Here is a 20,583-nt window from a genome sequence, read left to right as displayed (position 1 = left end):
GGGGCGAGGGAGGGAACAGAGCTAAAGATAAGCCTGGCAGCTCTGACGGAGCTTTGCCAGGCCCCGAGGGAGCCGGCAGGGGAAAGGCTGCTGGGGATCGGGCATCCCATCGCCATCCGTGCTGTCACCTCCCCGGGACCCGCAGCCCGCCCTTCCCTGGTTCGCCTCTCACAAACAGACCTAAAATCACCCCTGCTGTTTCACAATATATATTTTTTTTTCCTTCTGGTATTTCGTGGGTGCGGCAGGGAAGTGTTTTGGTTGCAGGATTGTACCAAGCTGTGTAAAGATTTCTCAAACCCTTCATCCCCATCCCTCCTTCCCTCCCTGTCCCCTGTTTCACCGGTGCCTGCTGACCAGCACTGAGCTCACATTGGGAGCACAAAACTGATGAGATTTCTCTCCAAGGGTGTTTTGGGTGACCTTTGACCTCTGTAGAAGTCTTCCGCTTTTCCTCAGTTTCCAATTTCAATGTACACACAAAGATGACCCTTGGTTTACAGGAGTTTTATTTTCATGCTCTGGTAATTTGCTAAATAAAAACCATTCTAATACACAGGATGTTCTGGATGTGGCTCTTCTCAGGTGGGGCAGCTGCAGGGTTTGGGGCAGGTAATTCATCACCTGAGACACTGGTGCATGTCCCTCAGCAAAGGGGTAACCCAAGCCCCCAGACTTGGCTTTTATTTGTCTGGAACTGCCTTCAGAGGAGCCTTCCCCAACAGAGCTGAACATGGATTTCATTCCCAAATCCCTTCTTTCCCAAACCTGTGGCTACAGGGCAACCCCAGAGGCTGCTTAGGTGTCCTGGAGCAAGGCAGATCCCTTAGCCCTGGAGGGATTCCTGGCTGGCAGGAGGATGGAGAAGCCCCCTGGCCATGTCATGGTGAGCAGGATGTCATCTCTGAGAGCTCCACACTGACACAGAGAGCAGGGCTGACATCAGGAACAGGAGCACTGAGGGCTGGTACCAGGCCTCAGATGGTGGCAGGAAGTCCACATCTCCTGATAATTAGGAGAAAAACGAAATAAATCCCTCAGCAAAAGACAATGTTGTGGGGAGAAGCTCAGGCTGGGCTCCTGCCAGCGGTGGATTTGCAGAGCCGCCCACGCGGGACGGGAGCAGAGAGGGGAATTGTCCCCCCAAGGTCAGGGGGACAAGCTCTGGTGGCAGCTGGTGGCTGCCAGTGCAGGTCTCTGAGGGCTCCTCTCAGGGCAGGTCTCCATCCCACAGCCCCCAGTGCAGAGCAGACTGGATTTATGGGAGCAGGAATCTGGGGATTACGCCGCCAGGGTCTGACCAGCCAAAAATTGTTAAAAATCAGAATATCCGTAGCTCAAATCCAGCTTAAAAGTCAAACCAATCATCCAAACCATCTGCCTCACCATTGAAGATAATACTACTTTTATTGTTTCCATAAGCTGCTAAGCAGCTTTTCAGCAAGAAAAACCCTCTCTGCTGGGACATTTGTGGCCGTGGGACAGCACGGTGGCCTGCCCGGTGGCAGCCAGGTCCTGCTAGGATGGGGAAGCCAGGGAGGATGTGGTGACCTGGGGGATGCAGGGCAGGACTAGTGCTGGGGGTTAAATTCTCTGTGCCATGGTGCAGCCTCCTGCTGCCATCTCCCTGGAAATCCACCAGTGGAGGAAGGGTGGCACTGTCAGGTTTCCTCTAAGAGATCCCAAAATTTTCTGGAGGCTCTGGCAGCTGAGGGTGATGTGTGACAGGCTGTAATGGGAGCTGTTCGTGCTGCTGCCCACCTGACCTTCTCCCAGGGGTATTATTAGCCTGCCCAGAGCAGCCAGCCCCAGGCACGAGCTTTCCATCTGCAAGTCCTCCCTGGCTGTGGGCCAGAGAGGGGAGCTGGGCATGATCCTCCCCGTTCCCTAGAGAGATTTGGCTTGGAAGGGCCTTAAAGATCATCTCATTCCAACCCCCTGCCATGGGGACACCTTCCACTCTCCCAGGTTGTTCCAAGCCCTGTCCAACCTGACCTTGGACACTTCCAGGCATGGGGCAGCTTCTCTGGGTAACTTGTGCCAGGGCCTCACAGTCAAGAATTTCTCCCCAATATCCCAACTGACCCTGCCCATTGTTAGTTTGAAGCCATTCCCCCTTGTCCTGTCATTCCAAAGTCCCTCTCCAGCTCTCTTGTAGACCACCACACCAAAGGCTTCCAGCAACTCTCCAAAGTCTGCTCACCAATTCCTGGAAGATGTCCATGCTCAGCAGAGAGATCAGAGTGTCCCTCCTCTCCTGGCCCCTCCCTGTTTCACCCCTTTGAAATGGCTGCTGTGCTGTTCACCCTCTCCCAAGAACTCACTGCAGCCTCTAAGGTGAAATGAGTTATGTCTCCAATCCCACCTACAGCTTCTCCAGGCAACAAAAGCATCACCTATCCTGTCCTTATCTCACATCCTGATAGACAAACACCCCTTCACCCACGGATTTCCAAACAGGGCAAGTTTAAGAGGGAAAAAGGAGGTTGGATGGAGCTTGGAGCAGCCTGGTCTAGTGGAAGGTGTTCCTGCCCATGGCAGGGGATTGGAGCATTCACTGGTGTCTGTGAGTCTGCACTGATGCAGTGAGAGCACAAGAACTCCTTAATGAAATCACCCTGGAGTCCCTGACATTGCACACTCGTGCTGCTGACTGGGTGCTCCTGCCTTCACTCAGAGTTTGCTTGGAGAGATTATTATCCCATGGGAAGACACCTGGAACAAAACTTGTTTCCTCGTGTGGAAATAAGGAAGGAAAAAGAGCTGATAGATCAGCAACCAACAAGCCAAGAGGAAACTGCACTTCTATAGATCATCCAGCTTTTATTTTGTCTTATTTTAAGTGGCTGGCAGCGAGTTGGCCCTTCCTGTCCCTTGGGAGAGGCAGAGTGCTGCCAGCTCTCCGGAGTGTCCTGGGATTTGCTACCTCTGTGGCAAAGCCCCAGCTCCCAGTGCCATGTGGAGCCACCACTGCCACCTGGAAAGGGACTTTGCAGCTGGCACAGAGCATTTCACTCCTGCTCAACAACAACTCGGGGCCCAGGACACCCTTGGCTGCCCCATGGCTCTGGCAAGGTGGGCTCTGATTTTGCTCTTCCTCTGGAGGATCTCCTGGATGTTTTGCTCCTCTGCAGCCCCCGAGCATGGCAGGGAATGTACCAGGATCCAGGAATGGCTCCATCCTTCTCCACCTCCCAACCTCTGCCCCAGGCTCGCCTGGGGGACCTGACTTGCAGCTGACTGCACTGATTTTTAATTAGGGAGAGCTGCAATTAGTGAAACAGCAGAGTGAGAGGAGAAGCCCTGGCCTGTCAGTCTTGGCTGTGAGGTCCCTGACACTTTCCCTAATCAGCCCAGAAGGACACGGTTGCCTTGACTGTGACATTCCAGAGAGTGAGGGATGCATCAGACCTCGCTACAAATCCCAGCTGGATTTAGCTCCTGTTGGCTAAATGTCTGCAGAATATCATCCAGCAGAGCAGTCTGGAAGTTTTCCCCCTCAGGAAAAGGGATGGGCGATATCCACGGCTCTATCCTCTGTGTGTGTGTGTCCTTTGTCCACACAGCAAGGTAAAGGTTGTGCAGAGAGTGCAGGAGAGGGAGGTGCTTTGAGCTGCAGCCCTTCCATGGTGTGTTTCCAGCCTTGTGGACAAACTCAGGCTCTTTGATCTCAACATCAGAGATGTCCAGACACAGAGATCCAGGGAGACGCAGCTGGGAGGCACAGAAGGTCGGAGCCTTGGAAGCTGAGTTAGGCTCAGTGCATCCACTGCCAGATTTCCACATGCTCCCACATCACCCATCCCCATCCTGCTGCAAGAGGGATTTGCTGCTCTGAGCTGCAGAGAGCAGGTCCCTGTCTGACAGTGCTGGGGCTGCAGATCCCACCAGTGCCATTTCCGAGATGCTGGCAAACGTCCCCTCGAGAGGAAAGGAGCTCAGCCAAGCCTGAAATGACCTGCTGGGGCAGGGTAGGCTCCTTCCACTCTCACATCATGTGCTGGGATTTATATAAAAGGGGATTCTTTGCAGGACAGCCTGACCCATGGAGGGGAATGCTCGCTGGAACACAGCTGGAACACCTCTGGGATCAGGGAGAGCCCCAGCCTCTGCCACAGAGCACTTGGCTCCTGTTAAGGTCAGGCTGGACTTGTGTGTTGAGTCACAGCACAGAGCTCTGGGCTGTGTGATGCTGCTCAGGCCTCTGAACAGTGATCCACACATCCCTGCACCCCCAGATGGGGCACAGCACCCTGGGCCCTCTTCCTCATCCCATTCCTGAGAAATTAATGTCCTGTTCCTGTGTTCCCACAGGGCCACTCACTGAACAGACCCCATCCCTCTGCACCCCCTGTCCCAGACCCCAGGGCAGCTCTGCTCCCTCTCCAGCACAGAGCTGGAGCTTCCTCCACTCACAGCTGCTCCCATCCACTTCCCAGACTTTGATTCACTCCAGGCTCCTTTCTCAGCCCCTTGGGAAATAAAACTCTCCAGTGCTGCAGATTGTTTTCAGGTGATGGAGAAAGCAGGGGCTGAACCCTCGCACTCATCTCTGCTGAGGCTGGGGATGGATCCAGGGTGGATTCTTGTCAGGAAGGTGTTCCTGGGTGGCCAAGGATGCTGGCAGATTTGATTAGTTAACTCAAAGTTTATCACAGCCACATCTGCTGGGCTGACTGTTCTCCTGGGACAGCATGGGGGCACCAGGAATGGGCTGGGGTCTCTGGTACTGTTCAAACACAACCCAGTATGGAAACCTTATGGAAAAAGAGGCAAGCTCAGAGATGGAAATATTGAAGTGGTTCTTGGGAAGCTGGGCTTCCCTGGCTCCACCACGGTGCTCTCTGTGTCTCCTTGGTCACCTCCTGCATGCCCATGACTCAATTCTAACAAAACTGGTTTCCAGCTCCTAATCCCAGCACCAAAGCACAGTCACTGTTTTGATCCCCCAGACTGGACTGCAAAGCTCTAACCAGGTCAGGTGGTTTCCAGACTGAGAGAACATCCCCTCTCCCAGGTCTGCAGGGTATCCAGGGGTCTCCAGGGCATCCAAGAGCAGGGATCCCATGAGGAGGATCCCACCCTGCCCGCCCAGCCCCGCTCCCCCATCCGTGCCCGCTCCCTGCTCCCTCTGCCATGTGCACTCTCGGTGGCAGGACAGGCGATGCCAGCGCTCCTCGGGCACTGTCACCTGATCTCCGCCACCCCCGCTCCAAGCCCGGACAAAAATAAACCCGGGAGCGCTGCAGTGGAGCCGCCCTGGCACGGGCAGCCCGGGCTGAGCCCATTGTTCCAGTGATGATGCTGGTTCCAGGGACTGATCCCCGAGAAATGCAGATATTCCCCTCTCCAGGGGGATATCCGCCTCTCCAGCCTCCTGCTGCACAGAAACCATGGCTCAGGAGCAGGTGGAAGAGAAAGGACATGTTTTGTTTTTTCCCCATCATGTAAATTTTCTTGTTGATAGAAGGTTCTATCCTAAAGTTTCCACGGAATTACTTTTTTTCCCTTGGAAGTTTTAATTTGTTTAAGAAAGAGGGAAAAAAAGTCCCCTCACATTATATCCTGAAAATATAAAGCCTAAAGCTCCAGCTCCCCCGGTCCTGGCAGGGCCCAGTGCTCCTGCTGGGCAGCAGCCTTTTGCTCTGTAAAATTGGCATCTTCTTGCAGCTTCCATGGAGCTTCCAGGCATGTGCAGAAATACCTGTGGAAGGGTTTGCTGGGGCCAGCCAAACTCATTTCAGTCGTGACCTAAGCAGGTGCTTGGTTGGAAAGGTCCAAAGCTGGGGCAGTGGCTTTGGCAGGACAGCACTGGAGCTGTGGTGACAGAGGGAACACCACAGTCAGCGATTCGGGGTCTGCATCAGCACTCAGCCAAGACACAGTGAGACAAAGCAGGACTGTGGAGGGACTCAACATTTCTGTGCTGTGTCCTGGGCTTTCACATCCATTTGTATGGCTGGAAAGTTTCCCTCACACCCCTGATTTGTCCTGTGGTGCAGAAATACCAGACTCTGCCTCAGAGGATCTTTACTTGCAGCCACTCCAGCCCTGAGCCTGGCCAAGCTCAGGACGTGCCCCAGCTCTGCATAAGCAGCCCCAGGAAGGTTTTGCCACAGGAGAACCCACCAGCAGAACCAAAATATGGGCACCAGCTGCATCTCCTTGTGCTCCAGGTGGCTTCCAGCCCTGAGCAGGAGACATCAAAGTCTCTCCCAGGCACGCTCCTTCCAAGGAGCCCAGCGTGCTCTCAGCCTGGCAAGGCGATCAAACAGGAGGAAAAGATAGATCTGAGCAGAAAACTAAGAGAGAAGGCAGCAGCAATATGGTCCTGGAGCAAGCAGGAGCACAACCCCTTGGCTTCCACTGCCTGCTGCTTCCCCTTGCTGCCCAGAGTGCCTCCAGCTCTGAATGCCTCGGCTTTGCACAGAGCTGATCTCCTGGTGTTCTCTGGGCTGCAGCCCCATCCGCAGCAGCTTGAACTCTGGAGCATCCACCAAACAGGCTCCTGCTCCTCCCAGCAACGTGCCAGGGAAATCACAAGACTCTGGGGTAACCAGCAGCTCTCTGGGGACAGACCCTGCCTGCCTGCATCATGCTGGATTTTGTCCCTGTCCCCAAAGCCTGTCTCCTCTCATCCCCTCTCCCCAGGCCATACCTGGTTCTTCCGAAGGCGTCATGATTTCACTGTCTATTTATATCCAGCCCACTGCTAAGTAAAAGCAGAGTTGACACTGGTTTTTTGGAAAGAAACAAAAAAAAAAAGATGAAAAAAAAAAGAAAACAAGGCATTTTTCTTATTGTGTGGGAAAAGATCCATGGGCTGGGTTTTCTTTTTCTTCCCCCTTAACTTGGAGATCTCCCAAAGCAAACAAGTGCTGTTAACTGGAAAATAGGATGATTCACCAGTCCCCTGGGCAGATGGTACCCGGGCCCTCTATTCTCCAACTCCTGGCAAGGGAAAATGCCCCCTGTAAAACTTAAAATAAACAGATGATCCTGTATCCATCATGGGATCTGCCCTGCACAGCCAATGCATCTTCAGCGACCTCCTGCGTGTGCCCAGACCACTCAGGTCACCCCCTGTGGGTGCTCTACCCCAGAGGGGCAGTTGGGGATGCAGGAGCAGATCAGGAGGTTTCCAGAAGTTGCAGCCTGCCCGTGGAGGCTGGAAGCTGAGTGATGTGCTGTGTGACAGCCCCAGATGAAGGGATGGAGCAGCCCTGAGCCGCCCCAGGAGCTGCTGCTCTGTCACAAGGTGTCTGTCCCTCCGTGGAGCATCTGCCACATGATGTCCTTGCTCTGGGGTGCTGAGGAGATGCTGACACATGGAAAAGCTGGCCAGGAGATCCCTGTGGGTGAACAAACAGTGGGGCCAGAGCAATGAAGCAACATTATCTTCCCTGCAGCCTCTGACATGTGTCACGGGAGGGACGGCTCTCTTCACGAGGTGACTCGAATCCCATATGGATAGTGCAGGAGTCTGCTGTCCTTTCCAGAGGCAGGGAAAGGCCTGTTTTTAAATGCCCCCAGCTCCTCCCTTCTGCAGGCAATGGAACCTCTCATCCTTATTACATTCCCTTTTCAGATTCCCAAATCCTGGCCACACCAGCAAGAGGGCTGTCCCTGCAAGGAGTTCTCATTTCAGGGATACAAAGTGGGGGCTCTTGAGGAATTTTGCAAAGTGCCCATCACCAGTGTCCTTTCAAGGCAGGAGCTGTGATGGTGGTGCTGGAAAAGCCTGGGGTGAAAGGAGGACCTTGAGAGGGGTGATCCAGGAGTGAAATATTCTCTGTTCCCTGTTGAGATGAGGGTTCCTCAGGAACAGGGCTCTGTTCAGGATCTGCCTTTCCCTGCCTGGGACGCTGTAACAGCAGAGGAGCCCCAAGCACAAGGCTGAGAGGCCAAATTCCCAGCACTTTAAAATTCCCCCTTGGAAGCTTTTTGGCTGCTGGAGGCCTGGGTTATTTCTGGATGCACTCGGCAGGAGTGTTTTTCTCTTGCTTCGTAGCAGGGATGAACAAAGAGCTCAGCTCTGCCTGCTCAGAGACAGCCCCACTGCCCTGGCAGCACCCACACGAGCTGTGTGCCCTCTCCTCTCCTCTCCCTGCTCTCCAGGCCAGGGATGAGCTCCCAAGAGTGGGGATCAGCTCATGAACTGCTCCCTGTATGAGCCAGAGACACAGGAAAGTCTCTTCCTTCCTCTCACCTTTAAATCAGAGTTTTTAGCCCAAATGGCCAGCAGCCCCCACTCCTCACAAGGGGTCTGTCCTGCTCCCTGGGATTCCTCCTGCATCCTGCTGGAAGCAGCTCAGAGGCTTTTGGGCTGCACAAATACCTCAGCTCCTCAGAGGGCTCTCAGGACAGAAAAAAAAGGTTTCTTACAAAATAAGTGACAGCCAACTGCGGTGTCACCACATTGCCCACATTGCCACAGCTGCTCTGGGCATTTTTATCAGCTTTGCCCTCCTCCTGTTGCTTTTGTGTTTTATTCTGAGGCACCCACTCACCCCTCACACCTTGGGGTGGGCAGCAGCCTCTGCCTGGAACCCACTCCTCCACCTCTGCCTGAGTACAGCCCCCTGTCACCTCCAGGCCTGTCTGCACAGGGATTAACAGGAGGAATCCCACTTTTTAAATGCCAAATATACTGAATAAATTGTGCTGTTACAGATTTAGAAAGGAAATACAGCCAGCACCCAGGAGTTCTGGTTTGGCAGCAATGTGGGCATCCTGCAGGCAGGAGGTGTTTGGGTTTGGAGGGTGAGGAATGGTTTTAGGGCTGTGATTTCTCCTCTGAATTACCCCCTGCTCCCAGGGAGGGGGCTGGGAAAGGCTGGCTCTGATTTTGCACAGAGCTATTCTAGAGAGTCAGGCTTGACCTGGAAGGGTTAAATTCACCCAGTTCATGCAGCAGACTGGTCCCACTCCCCTCCCCATCACCCAGCCCTGTGGTGTCCAGCTGCAGCAGCAGCAAGAAGGGGTTGAAGTCCCTGCTCTGACCACCCAGCAGCTGCCCTGCCTGCCCCTCCAGCCAGCTGAACAAGCACCCAGCACTGGGGGATTGTGAGCTTGGTGGTCCTGAGGGGCAAGGAGGGGTGAGAGAGGTGGGAAAGGCACTGGGTGAGGGAGATGGGGATGAGAGATGAAGGGGTGACCTTAACCCTGGCACCTGGAGAGGGGCAGGTGGCTGGGATGGGCTGGGTGGTCTCTGATCCTCATCAGAGGCTTCTCTGCCTCCATGTGTGGGGAGCTGGCAGAACTACAAACATCCCAGAGCTGGGATTTGGGACTGCCAGGATTCACCTTTGGCCACAGATTTTCCTGGCCTGGCTGGAGCTCAGAGAAAAGTGATCTGGCACCTGGGATCCCAAACTGCCCCAGCTCACCTCACCTCACCTCACACCCAGCCCTGGGGACTCTCTCTTGGATCCAGTCCTAGCTGAGCTACTGGAGACACCTGTTAAGATTTTTCCAGAAGGCTCAAGGCAGCTGGAGGGTCCTTCTGGTCCCATCCCAGTCAGTGCATGGTGGCAGTTCCTGGGGACAGTGGGACAGGGAGTCAGTGTGATGTGGCTGCTGGGCTGGGAAGGCTGTGCCCCTGTGCAGAAGGGTCAGCCTGGCACTGGGCACCCCCAGGCACCCCCAAGTCACTGCAACCATCCCATGGGGGTTGCTCCTTCAGCCTTTCCTCTCCCAGACCCTGCTCAGAGGGAAGGAGAATGGGGAGTAGAAATAAGAGTCTATTTTAGAGCATAATCCCAGTGCAGACACATCTGGAGGAGACCATTTCTGCCACAGGCTTCTCACAGACAAGAACCTTTTTCCTGTAACAGCCCTGGGAGTCTAAACTGGGAACCAGCACCAAGCCCACGAGGTGCCAGGGACATGAGCACTGTCCTTGTGCCCCCACTCCCCCACACCTCCTGCCCCTGCCATCAGCTGCTGCTCTCCATGGAAATTTGCCCTTTTTCCCCCCTGACAACAATCCCTGCCCAGCTCTGGGTCTGACTCTGCTCCCCTCCAGGCTCTCAGCATCAATCCATCTGCTGGGCTGAGTGTCACAAGCACATCATGGAAAATGCTATCGATCCACCAAGGTGGGGACTTAATTTGAGGGCTCTAATGAGGCAGTGATTTAACCTCATTTCACAAAGGTAAGTGGAGCTGGAGGGGACCTGGTGGTGCTGTTGCCCAGCTCCTAATGTGGGAAGGAGCCTCCAAGGACATGTTGGTGTTAGGGAAGGGCTGGACTTGTGTCCAGAACTGAGTGAACATCTCGTTGTGCTGGGGTGTAGAGGCTCCTGGTCCTGCCCAAAGTCACAGGGGAGTTCAGATCCCAGATAAGCTCTGAGCTGCATCTCTCAGCATCTCTGTTTCTAGTGCCTCCCTCCATCTCCTGGCTCCTTCCTTCCCATCTCCTGGCTCCTTCCTTCCCATCTCCGGGCTCCTTCCTTCCCATCTCCTGGCTCCTTCCTTCCCATCTCCGGGCTCCTTCCTCCCCTCCCACCTCTTGGAAGCCTCTTAGTGCCTTGAGTTAATGTGCTATTTCAAAACAGCTTGTCCTGGCTTCACAAAAGGGTAGAAAACTCAGGGGACAACACTCATTAGGAGACTTCCAGCCTGCCACCAATCCACTTTACATCTCTGATGAAGTCCTTTATTCCAATTTCCTCATTAATGCACCACATTAACATGATCACTCCTTAACTCGGATGTATTTGCTCTTCCTTCCATCAGGCTTAGCTGCCTGGACATCTTTGGCTCTCCAGGGCCTTTGGGACACAGCCAGGACAGAACTGTGAGTCCCCAGGACTAAATCAGTGCTGTGGGATGGAGCAGAGAGCCCCAGCCAGGAGGGTGATGGGGCAGCTGAGCACCCGAGTTGCTCCTCACCCATGAACAGGCAGGCACAGAGAGAGCAGGAGGGAAGGTACAGCCCTCACTGACCCATGGGCTGGGGAACGTGTCCTCTGTGGCCTGGGGCAGCTCTCACTCACACCAGCAGCTCAGTGTTACAAACCATCAGGGGATGACTTTAATTCCAGTCCTCTCCTGCACACAGCAATGATTTTTCCAACCACCCTGACCACAAGCTCACAGCATCAACCTCTGCTGTGCTGAGCCAAACAGAGCCCTGATCCTTCCTGGATTCCTGGGATACCACCACCATCCTCTGCTCCCTCCAGAAGTGTTTCCTCTCCTCAGCTGGAAGCAGGTGCAGGCTCCTGATAACTCTTCTTTCTGTCCACAAAGGAAATGGGGCGTGAGAACAGCCCTGGACAGGAGCAGGATGACAGCCCTGCTCCCACTGATCTCAGCCTGGGCTGCAGATGACTCTTCCCTGCTCTCTGCCAGCCCTGGGAAAGTGAGACACTGTGAATAGAAAACAAAGGCTTAAATGTCCCTAAGCCAGTGATCCCAGTGATGTCTCAGCACACCCTAACAACGAGGATCTCCTCCTCCTCACAGCTGGTGGAGGCAGGACACAAGCACATGGTGGAATGACTGTCCCTGCATGCAGGACTGTTGTTTCCAGCTAAAAGAGGGTCTCAGACACAGAGAGGAGGGTATTAGATGGGCCTTGGAGCAATTTGTCTGGTGGAAGGTGTCCCTGCCCATGGCAGGGGTAGGAATGAGAGGAGCTTTAGGGTCCCTTCCAACCCAAACCAGTCAGTGATTCTGTTCCTCTGGCCAGTGTGGCAGGCACTGGAGTCTCTGCAGAGCTGAACTCTCCTGTGAGCTCTTGGTGTAACCAGCCTCAGCAGCAGGTGAAGGTACTGTCCTGATGGTGTCAGGAGCAGGTGGCTGGAAGCAACACCCTGATGTGTTTATTATACACTCCTCCCAGTTTTGTATGAGCATCTTCCTCATTCTCCCACTCCAGAAGATCCAGGCAGCCAATGTGGATCCCCACAGACAAGTGTGGTCTGACCCACATGTGAAAAAACCATCAAAGAACTAAACAAGCCTAATAACAAACCAGAAAAGCTTTTAGAAACTGAGAAAGAATCACAGAGTAATAGGAAGGAGAGGAAAAAGCTCTTTGCCTTCTAGTTCTTCAGACAGGCCTCAAGCCCAACTGATTCAGATCTCCTCTAAACCTGGGCAACTTCATCCTTTCCCACAAAAAAGCAGCACAAGAGGTCCATCCATCCAAGGGGAGGTCAGGCAGGGATTTCCCCCTGCACTCCTTCCTCCCACCCATCAGCAGCTGGTGAGGATGAGGAGCAGGGTCAGTGGGCTTCCCTTGAGAGTGGGGACACGCTGTGCTCTCACCTGGTTCCCTGCCAACCCCAGTTGTCTGTGCACATTCACCAAGCAGTCACTGCTCAGAGACACGTTCTCCCAAACAGCCTCCCTCCCTCAACGCCTCCTGCAGAGCCTCGAACGTCAGCGCCTGTGGGGGAGAACCCGGGGGCTGGGGACCGAACTTTGGTCTGCGTGGGCAGCTCCCGCACGCAGCAGCAAGGGCGAAGTTTAACGAGGATGTTCAAGGGGATGCAACAGCTCCAGAAACCCCAAGATCTCTGCCATGGTGACTGGGTGCGTTAGTGCAGCGACCACGCGTTAGGAATGCCAAAAGGAAGGCTGGGGAGGGAGTGTGGGGAGAGGCAGAGGGATAGGGGAGGAGAAAGAAGCTGGAGAACTGAGGACCCCTGTCCTTTCTCACCCTTTGACATGCAAATCAAATTTGCCTTTCTAAGAGCAATGAGAAACCTCGATGTCTTGGCAGGGCTGGGAGAGATGAGGCTGAGGCAGATCCATGGAATAACTCCTGCAGCCAGCCTGAAATTGTACCCTACAGCACGTCACAAACTCCTGCCCATGCCCCCAGCAACCCCCAGTTCAAACCCAGCCAGCACTGGGATTCCTCTGCAACCAGGAGTTGCAAATAGATTGCTGAGAGAGACAGATGCCAAGGGAGAAAGGTTAAACAGACATTGTGCTCCAAGAGGGGGAAAAGAAGGATCCAATTCAGCTTTGCAGTTTCTAAAACAGTCTCACGAGATCCTCAGTGAAGAGTGCGCAAGCAGTTTTGGCAAGGAGAAACAAAAGACCTGAGAGGAGCGAGAGGAAGGATGAATGAACAAAAGACAGGAAGGCTGCACGTGTTTTCAGTCCCTGAAGTTCACTCATCTCTCTTTTCATGCCCAAGCCCTTTTCTTCTCGAGGCACCTTCAGGAAAGGTAGGAAATGGGGGATGGAGATTTACTACTACTGGGTTTAGCACCAGATCCTATTAACTAAAAAGAATGGGAGCAAGAAGAAATTCCCAAGGCGAGAAAAAAAAATTCCATCATTAATTGACAAGTCCCTGAGGGGCTGAAACGGAGATGTTGAGCTGAATTCAATTACAGACCTGGTCAGAATCAGGCAGGAAGATGTGGCTTCTTTCACTGTGTCAATTAAAGAAGCGACTGGGAACGATAGACTTCTCTGAGCCATGAGTCAAAACAAGCTTCCATCCGGCACTGCCTGATGGCCCCGTGGCTCCCACTGGGAACAGATGGGCTCATGGGCAGTGCAGGGATGCCAGAAGGCCTTGGCAAAACCAAGCCACTGTAGGAATTGCTGTTCTCTGCAGGAAGGTGGCATTGTTAACAGTAATTAATTTGCAGCCACGGTGCTACCTGAGCAGAACCGAGCACGGCGTCACTGAGCCAGCAGCTCCCTCACCAGATTTTGGGTCTCTCTTTAGCATTTCCCTTAGGGAATGAGGAAATAACTGGCCATGTCAAGAGGGAAAGGACAGAAAAGCTTTCAAAAGGTATCTGGGCACTAAAAGCTCTGCACCAAATCACACTCCTTCCCTGACTGATGGAAGCAGCTCCCCTCAGACCACCTGGGGCTGCACAGCTTGAACCCTCCAGCTTTCAGTCCCTGGACCACAGCAAAAAAGTAGATGTCAGTAGAAAATCACATCCTTTTCCCTTCACTGTCCTCCACTTTAGGCTAGGTTTGGATATCCCTAATTTCCAAATTTCCATCATTTCCCCTGCAGCAAGGCTCAGCTGGGCAGGGCTGTGAGAATATGGCCCAGATAAGAGATGGGGCAGAGCATGGTCACATTCCCTGCACCCTGCTCTAATGGAAGGTGTCCCTGCTCATGGCAGGGGTTGGAAACAGATGAGCTTTAAGGCCACTTCCATTCTAGGATTCTATGCTTTGATTCCTGCTGGGTTTAGGGGGGCAGGAGCGTGTCCTTCCTTTGTAGGATCAGAAAACTTCAAAGGAACCTCCCTCAGCTCCATCACACTTTCTGCTCTTCCTGGGATAACCTGCACATCCTCCCATTTTCAGCTAACTACTCTCTTCAAAGGAGTAACAGTACTATGTTCCTACTGACACCATTTTACACCTTAAAAAGGATCTCTCTTTCTCCAGATTCCCCTTCAAGGGTTGAAAACATCCTTTCTTCTACTTGTTCCTGCTACTTTCCTTCTCCTTTGAAGATATTTATTTTATTGAACAGTCTCCTTTGCAACACATGCAGCCCATTTCTTCCCATCCTGGATCCATCACGCCTGGCCTGATCACAGGATACCATGGGTGGCTTCAAAGCCTCCTGGGCATCTTCACACAATTCCTCAGGGGGAAAAAAAAAAAAGTCAGAAAATGGATGCCAGAAAGGTCTGATTCCACTCTGGGAGCACAGCCCAGAATTCAGGATTCCAAGGAATAGGGGATAAGGGCTGAGCCTGAGCTCTCTGTGAACCAGCTGAAACCAGGAGTACCACAAAGTTAAGAAGAACAAAGAGGTTCTATACAAACATCTCTATATATTTATAGCTCCTGAATGCTCCTTTCCTGTTGGTGCTTAAGTGGCATTGCCAGCACTTGGGGAAAGAGATCCTCAAGAGATGGGCTAATTGATGGAATTATTCCTGGTCGGTTAATGGATAGCAGCTAATTGGTGGAAGAGGCAGAGCAGGGGGGCTGTGCTGTTGGAAGAACTTCTCTGAGGCCTGGGGAGGGAGAAAGAAGCCAAGAACAAAGGATCTGTGCAGTGTCAGGCAGGGCCTGGAACGGGAGGAATTTCTCTTTCTCGTGTTCTTGGCTTATTTACAAAGATTCCCAAAACTCCTGTAAGGAACGGATGAGCAGGATGAGCAATGTTTCATTCCCAGACCCAGAGCACAAGTCCCAGCAGCAAAGGGAGAGGTTTATTAGTGTCAACAAACCCAGCAGTGTGTAGGGAAAGCAGCTTTTCTGCTGCAGCTCCTCAGCTCAGGGCGACCCTGAGGGTGTGGGGATCACAAGTTGAGGTCTGTGAATCCCTGTGACCCCCAGCACTGGTGGTGTGGAAGGAACAGGCTGTAAGTCAGAGCTCTGGGAAGAGCAGGGAGGGAAAGTGTCCTGTCCTTCTGCCTGTAAGCCTTTGGGCTCATGCCTGAGTCCCTTCTCCATCCAACAGAGCATCTTCATGCTCCAAGATACCTCCAGGACCTCTCCCCTTCTTTCCTGCCTTTCTCAGCTTCCTCAGAAGGCATTGAGAAGTCCTGGAGGTGAAAGAGAGAGCAGCCTCCACTCGGGGTGGTGAGAAATGCTCTCAGTGCTGGGGCTCATTCCTGAGGAGAGGCTCCCGAGCCGAGCAGGCGCCGCAGGAGTTGGGGAAAGCAGGAAAGAAAGGAGGGAGAGGAGGAAAAGGCACGTGCTGTACCCGCCGGCGCTGACTAAACCCTCAGGCTTTGTTTGCTTGGTCTCTCCAGCCCTATAAAAGTCAGATGAGCCTTTTAGCCAGGAGCCTGGGGAGGAACAGAGAGGTCTGGGATAAGTGCAGCAGTGTGGGCCATTCCCTCCTGCACTTCCCCATCTGGGGGGGCCCAAGGGAGCCATTTCAGGTCCTTTGGTCTTACAGGAATTCCTTGGTCTGGAGCTCCTTCCCCTGCAAATTTCTCCTTTTAGGAGCAGTTCTGTAAGGCCATAAAAAGGGCTGGACCTGTGAAGGGCTCAGCCTGAAGCTGAGCAGGGACTGAGGACAGAGAGAGGTTCAGCAACTCCTTCATCTCAGCCTTCCCTCCCCACAGAGACACAAGCCAGGACTAAAGGGTTCCCAAAGATGAGAATTTTGGAGTAACAAGGCAAAGAGCACAAACAGTCCCAAACCCATTCCCCCAGCCTGGGAACTGCCATGGCAGCAGCTGGAGCAGCAATTTCCCCTGTGAGGAGGAAGGGAAGGAGTGAGGAGTGCTTAGCAGGGAGGTGTAAAGGGAAATCCTACTTTACAAGGGCCCAGTGACAGACCTGACAGGAACATGTGACAAAATACAAACAGTGTCTGGTGGGTACAAAACAGCAGCAGGATCTCATTGCTCTTTGCCCCAGCAGGTATTCGGATGCTCAGAGACAGTTCCCAGGTAACACGTGGGGCTTCTTATTTGAAAACTGCTCCTTTTATTATTATATTTCCTCCCACTGCAAAAGGCAAAGAGAAAAAAAGACAGGGAGAGGGAGAGTCGTTTGACAAGCTGAAAACTTCTCTGGGGTTGGGAAATGAATAAGTGGGGAAAAAAAATGAATAAGGGGAGGAAGAATAAAAGCGCAGGTGAAGAAGGAAATACAAAGTCAAAAGACTCAGGGCTGACTCAGTGTGGTGCAGGGTTTGTGAGGGAGACTCTGCCTTTTGGAAATCAGTAATCCAAAGGGCTCTGCATGTGTGCATAAAGTTATTGACTGACTGCATTACATCCACTTATCCCCCATTAAGCAGCAGGCTTCAGCTTGATCCCCAACAGCAAGGAATTAGAGTAACTCTACCCTGCGTTTTTAGAAGGGTTTCCATCTCCCAGGAATCCAAAGTGCTTCAGCAGCCCTCCAGGGAATGCAGGACTGACATCCAGATCCTTCTGGGGTGGAGGCTGGCAGTGGGACCGGCTGCTGTGTGCAGTGGGGATGGGAGGGAACCCTGGTGCTTCTGTACAAAGCTATAGGATCTCTATTATGCAAGCAGAGTAGGAAAGGGTTGGCTTCCAAGGACACAGAATATAATTAGCCTATCTCAGAACAAGTAGCAATTCCTCCCCTGCTAAGCTGCTCTCAGTTCAGCTTCAAACAAATCATCTCTGCTCCCTGGCTGTGTCTCCACACACGAGCACCAGACAGCTCTTCACGTCTGGAGGGGACGAGGGGCTGGAGGTCTCCATATAGTTACTGAACATTTTCAAAGCTGACTTAGAAAGTTTTTTGTTCTTTTCTGCCCCCACTTCAGTTTTCCACCCCCTCAGCTGTAGTGATGCAACTGCTTGTGGATCTATGGGGAAATGAGACCACAGAAATTATCTATTTTTTTTTAATTATTCTTTTTTGTTTTTTTAAGACATATTCACTTGCATCACTTCAGCAGAGCAACCCCCAGTCTCAGAGCAACACAAAGTTTGGTGAAGAGGTGGAAAGAAGCTCCCAGGAGCTTCAGGTGCCTCCATCAGCTCCTGCTATCCTGAGGTGCTCTGCTCTGGAGCCACCACGGCCACACACAACCCTGCTGACCCTGCAGCTCTGCCAAGCCAGCTCCATCCAGATGTCCCTGCAGCTGGCACAGGGGACACTTACAACTCTCTTGTTTCAAAGATGCTTCTTTGCTTTGTGTCTCTGGCTTCACTGCCATGCCCCAGCTGACTTCCCACGAGGCAAAGCAGCTTTGTCACGGATGTCACTGGAACTGCTGCTTCTCATGGATGTCACTGGAACTGCTGCTCCTTGTGCAGCTAAAGAGGAACTGGGAAGTTCTAAAGGAGGAGGAAACTGCAGCTCCCTCCAGGGCAAACAGAGACACGTGGCAGTGCAGAGTTTCCAGGTCATCCCAGGATGACCCCCATGCCCATTCCAGGCAAAACTGGGGAAAGACCTTGAAGGAAGAGATGAAATCAGGGTGTTTAACCCTTGCCATGCCAGCAGCCATGGAGGGCCCAGCACCTGTGAGGTTGGGAGCTGGGAGGGTTCACTTCTGCTACAACACAGAGCAGTGGTCCTCAAGCACTCTGCCTCTGCATCACTTCCAAAAATCCTCCAGATGGGAGCTGGGGATGATTATGTTTGCGAACAGCAATGTCCCTGTGCAAAGTGGTCAAACAAGGAGCTGTCAAACTTCCCTTTGCCCCCTCTGCACCCTCCAGACAGTGCATGAGAGGCACCTTGTTTATGGGCTTGACACTGGGTATGACTTAACCAGCTTTGACAGGGGTGATCCTATTTATAGGAGGAGCTCCTAATGCCTCTCATTCAATGTCATGTTTGGGAAAAAGTGAGAAATGAAACAGAAATGACCCCTGAGTTTCTACTTTCAGTAATGGAAATTTCAGCTGCTGACCTGGGCAGGATGAGCAGCACTGAGCCAGTTTACTCAAGGTCACTGAGAAGTTCACATCACATTCCAATTTCTCCTCTTTGAATGTCCTTCCTGACTTAGCTTGGCATTCCTGATCCATTTTCAAGTCTGGATCCCTTGCATTTTGGAACCTTCCAGAAATTCAACGGCAACTCAGCCCATTCCATAAGGATGGGAATGTGAGAAGCTGAAGGAGAGGTGTTGTTTCATAGATTGCCACTCAGGAGTTGCACAAATGCTTTGCTAAACATCCCTGAACACAGGTCAAGTAGAAGAACATCCAACCAACCACCTTTATTGCTCCTTACACACAAAAGTTTCAGCAGAGGCCAGATCTCATCAGGGCTGCAGCTCCTCCCAAGGGGCAGCACAGGGGCAGCTCCACTCTCTGCTCTCTGGGAGCAGGGACAGGACCCAGTTGGATATTAGGAAAAGATTCACTGCCCAGGCTCCCCAGAGAATGCTCACAGCCTCAAGGCTGCCAGAGCTCCAGGAATGTTTGGACAATTCTTTCAGGGATAGGGTGGAATTGTTGTAATATCTGTGCAGGGCCAGGAGTTGGACTGACAATCCTTGTGAGTCCCTTCCAACTCAGGATACTCTATGATTCTACAAAAAAAGTGTTTTTTTAAATCCCTGAGTTTTCTTAGCATCTCAAAGGATGGCTGGCCATGCAGTTGGCCACCAGTCCTGGCCCTTCTCAAGTCCTCTGGTCAATCCCTCCTCAGAGGGAGCATCCAGAGGTGCCTTGCTGTGTGATGAGCCGTGCCAGGAGACAGCACGTGTGCGAGGCATCCTGAGCTCCAGGCGGCTACGATGACTCAGAGCCAGTCGCCTTTTTCCCTGCAGTGCAATTGTACCAGGCCCTGACAGCATCAGCTGGCTTTTATCACTGCTCCACATCAGAGCTGTCAGTCCTGAAGACAATGGAAGGTGTGTGGAGGGGGAGGAATTGAGCATCTCTGCGCTCTGCTGGCTTCCCAGAATGATGCCAAAGTGGCGAGCAAAGAGGTTTTGATTAGCAGCAGCAGCAGAGTTTTTGATTAGCAGCCTGCTGCCGCAAGAGGCTCAGCGAGGACGTCAGTGAGTGTGGCAGCACTGAAATAAAGAAATGATACTTCTGGAGCTTCCTCCACTGCTGCTCTGTGGGGAAGAGCTCGACTGATGGTGATGAGAGCTCTGGAGGGCACTGGGTGGTTCATCCATGCTCACAGCTCTGTGGATGGAGGGCACCTGTCTTCTGATCTACTGGCTGCAGTGGGATCTGAGGAGGATTTGAGTCATTTATTTCCTCAGTGCAGCTCATCTTCCCCACGTGTAACTTCTCAAACTCACCTGTTGCTGTGGCAGTGATGACAGAGAAGGAAGAGACTTGAAAAGCAAAGTCCAGGGGCATTTAGTGAACAAACAAAAGCCTCAAGCGAACAAAAAGATGGGATCTTGCCAGCTGAGTCCTCTGCCAAGAGGAGGGGGGTGTTTGTGCCTCCTTCAGACACATCACGGAGTCTCCTGTCACCCAGGTTTGCTGGAGGATCACCCACGTGGATTCCAGAGCCGCCCTTGTCCCGTGCCTCTCCCTCGCGCTCGGGGGCCGCTTCCTGCCAACGCCCACGGAGAGATTCGTTCTCTCCCTGCACGTCCCTGGTGAGATGCTGATGGAAAAGCTGACAGCAGCAATGCCCAGGGTCTATTTGCCTGTCAGCTCTGCCTTGTTTCATTCCCTCTCAGCAGATTTGCACCTGCCTGTTGTCCTCGTCTTGCACTTATGCACCGAAGTCCCCCAGCATGGAAATCAGATTTTTATTCTGCACAGGACAAAAGGGCTTTGATGCCATCTAAATACGATGTTTATCCTAAAACCAGAGCTAAGGAAAGTGTTATATTGATTATTTTCCAGACTCAAAGGTAAGGTTCAAAGCAGGGTAAGTGATTTGAAAAAGGTCTAGGAAAATCTGTGAACACTGTTAGGACAGGGTCTACTTCTCTCAAAACTCAATCCAAAACCTGAAGCAGAAGTCCATCCTTCCCTCCAGGATGGACTTAAAACAAGACTGTTTCCTAAAGTGCTGAGGCATTATGTAAAATAAATTAGCTTGGTCTGTGCAGGCCCAGGTACAATGGGTTTCTAAATTAAGCCCTTGTAAATGGAAATGGTAAGACAGGTGTGAGAGAAGATACCCACAGGCTGGAAAGCTTAATCAGAAATGAAAGTTGCTGAATGGACCAGCCAGTAATTTCAGCGACTATTATGTGGT

Source organism: Catharus ustulatus, chromosome 16 (assembly GCF_009819885.2).
Source record: "Catharus ustulatus isolate bCatUst1 chromosome 16, bCatUst1.pri.v2, whole genome shotgun sequence".
Taxonomy (NCBI): Eukaryota; Metazoa; Chordata; class Aves; order Passeriformes; family Turdidae; genus Catharus; species Catharus ustulatus.
Note: the sequence above shows the minus strand (reverse complement) of the source record.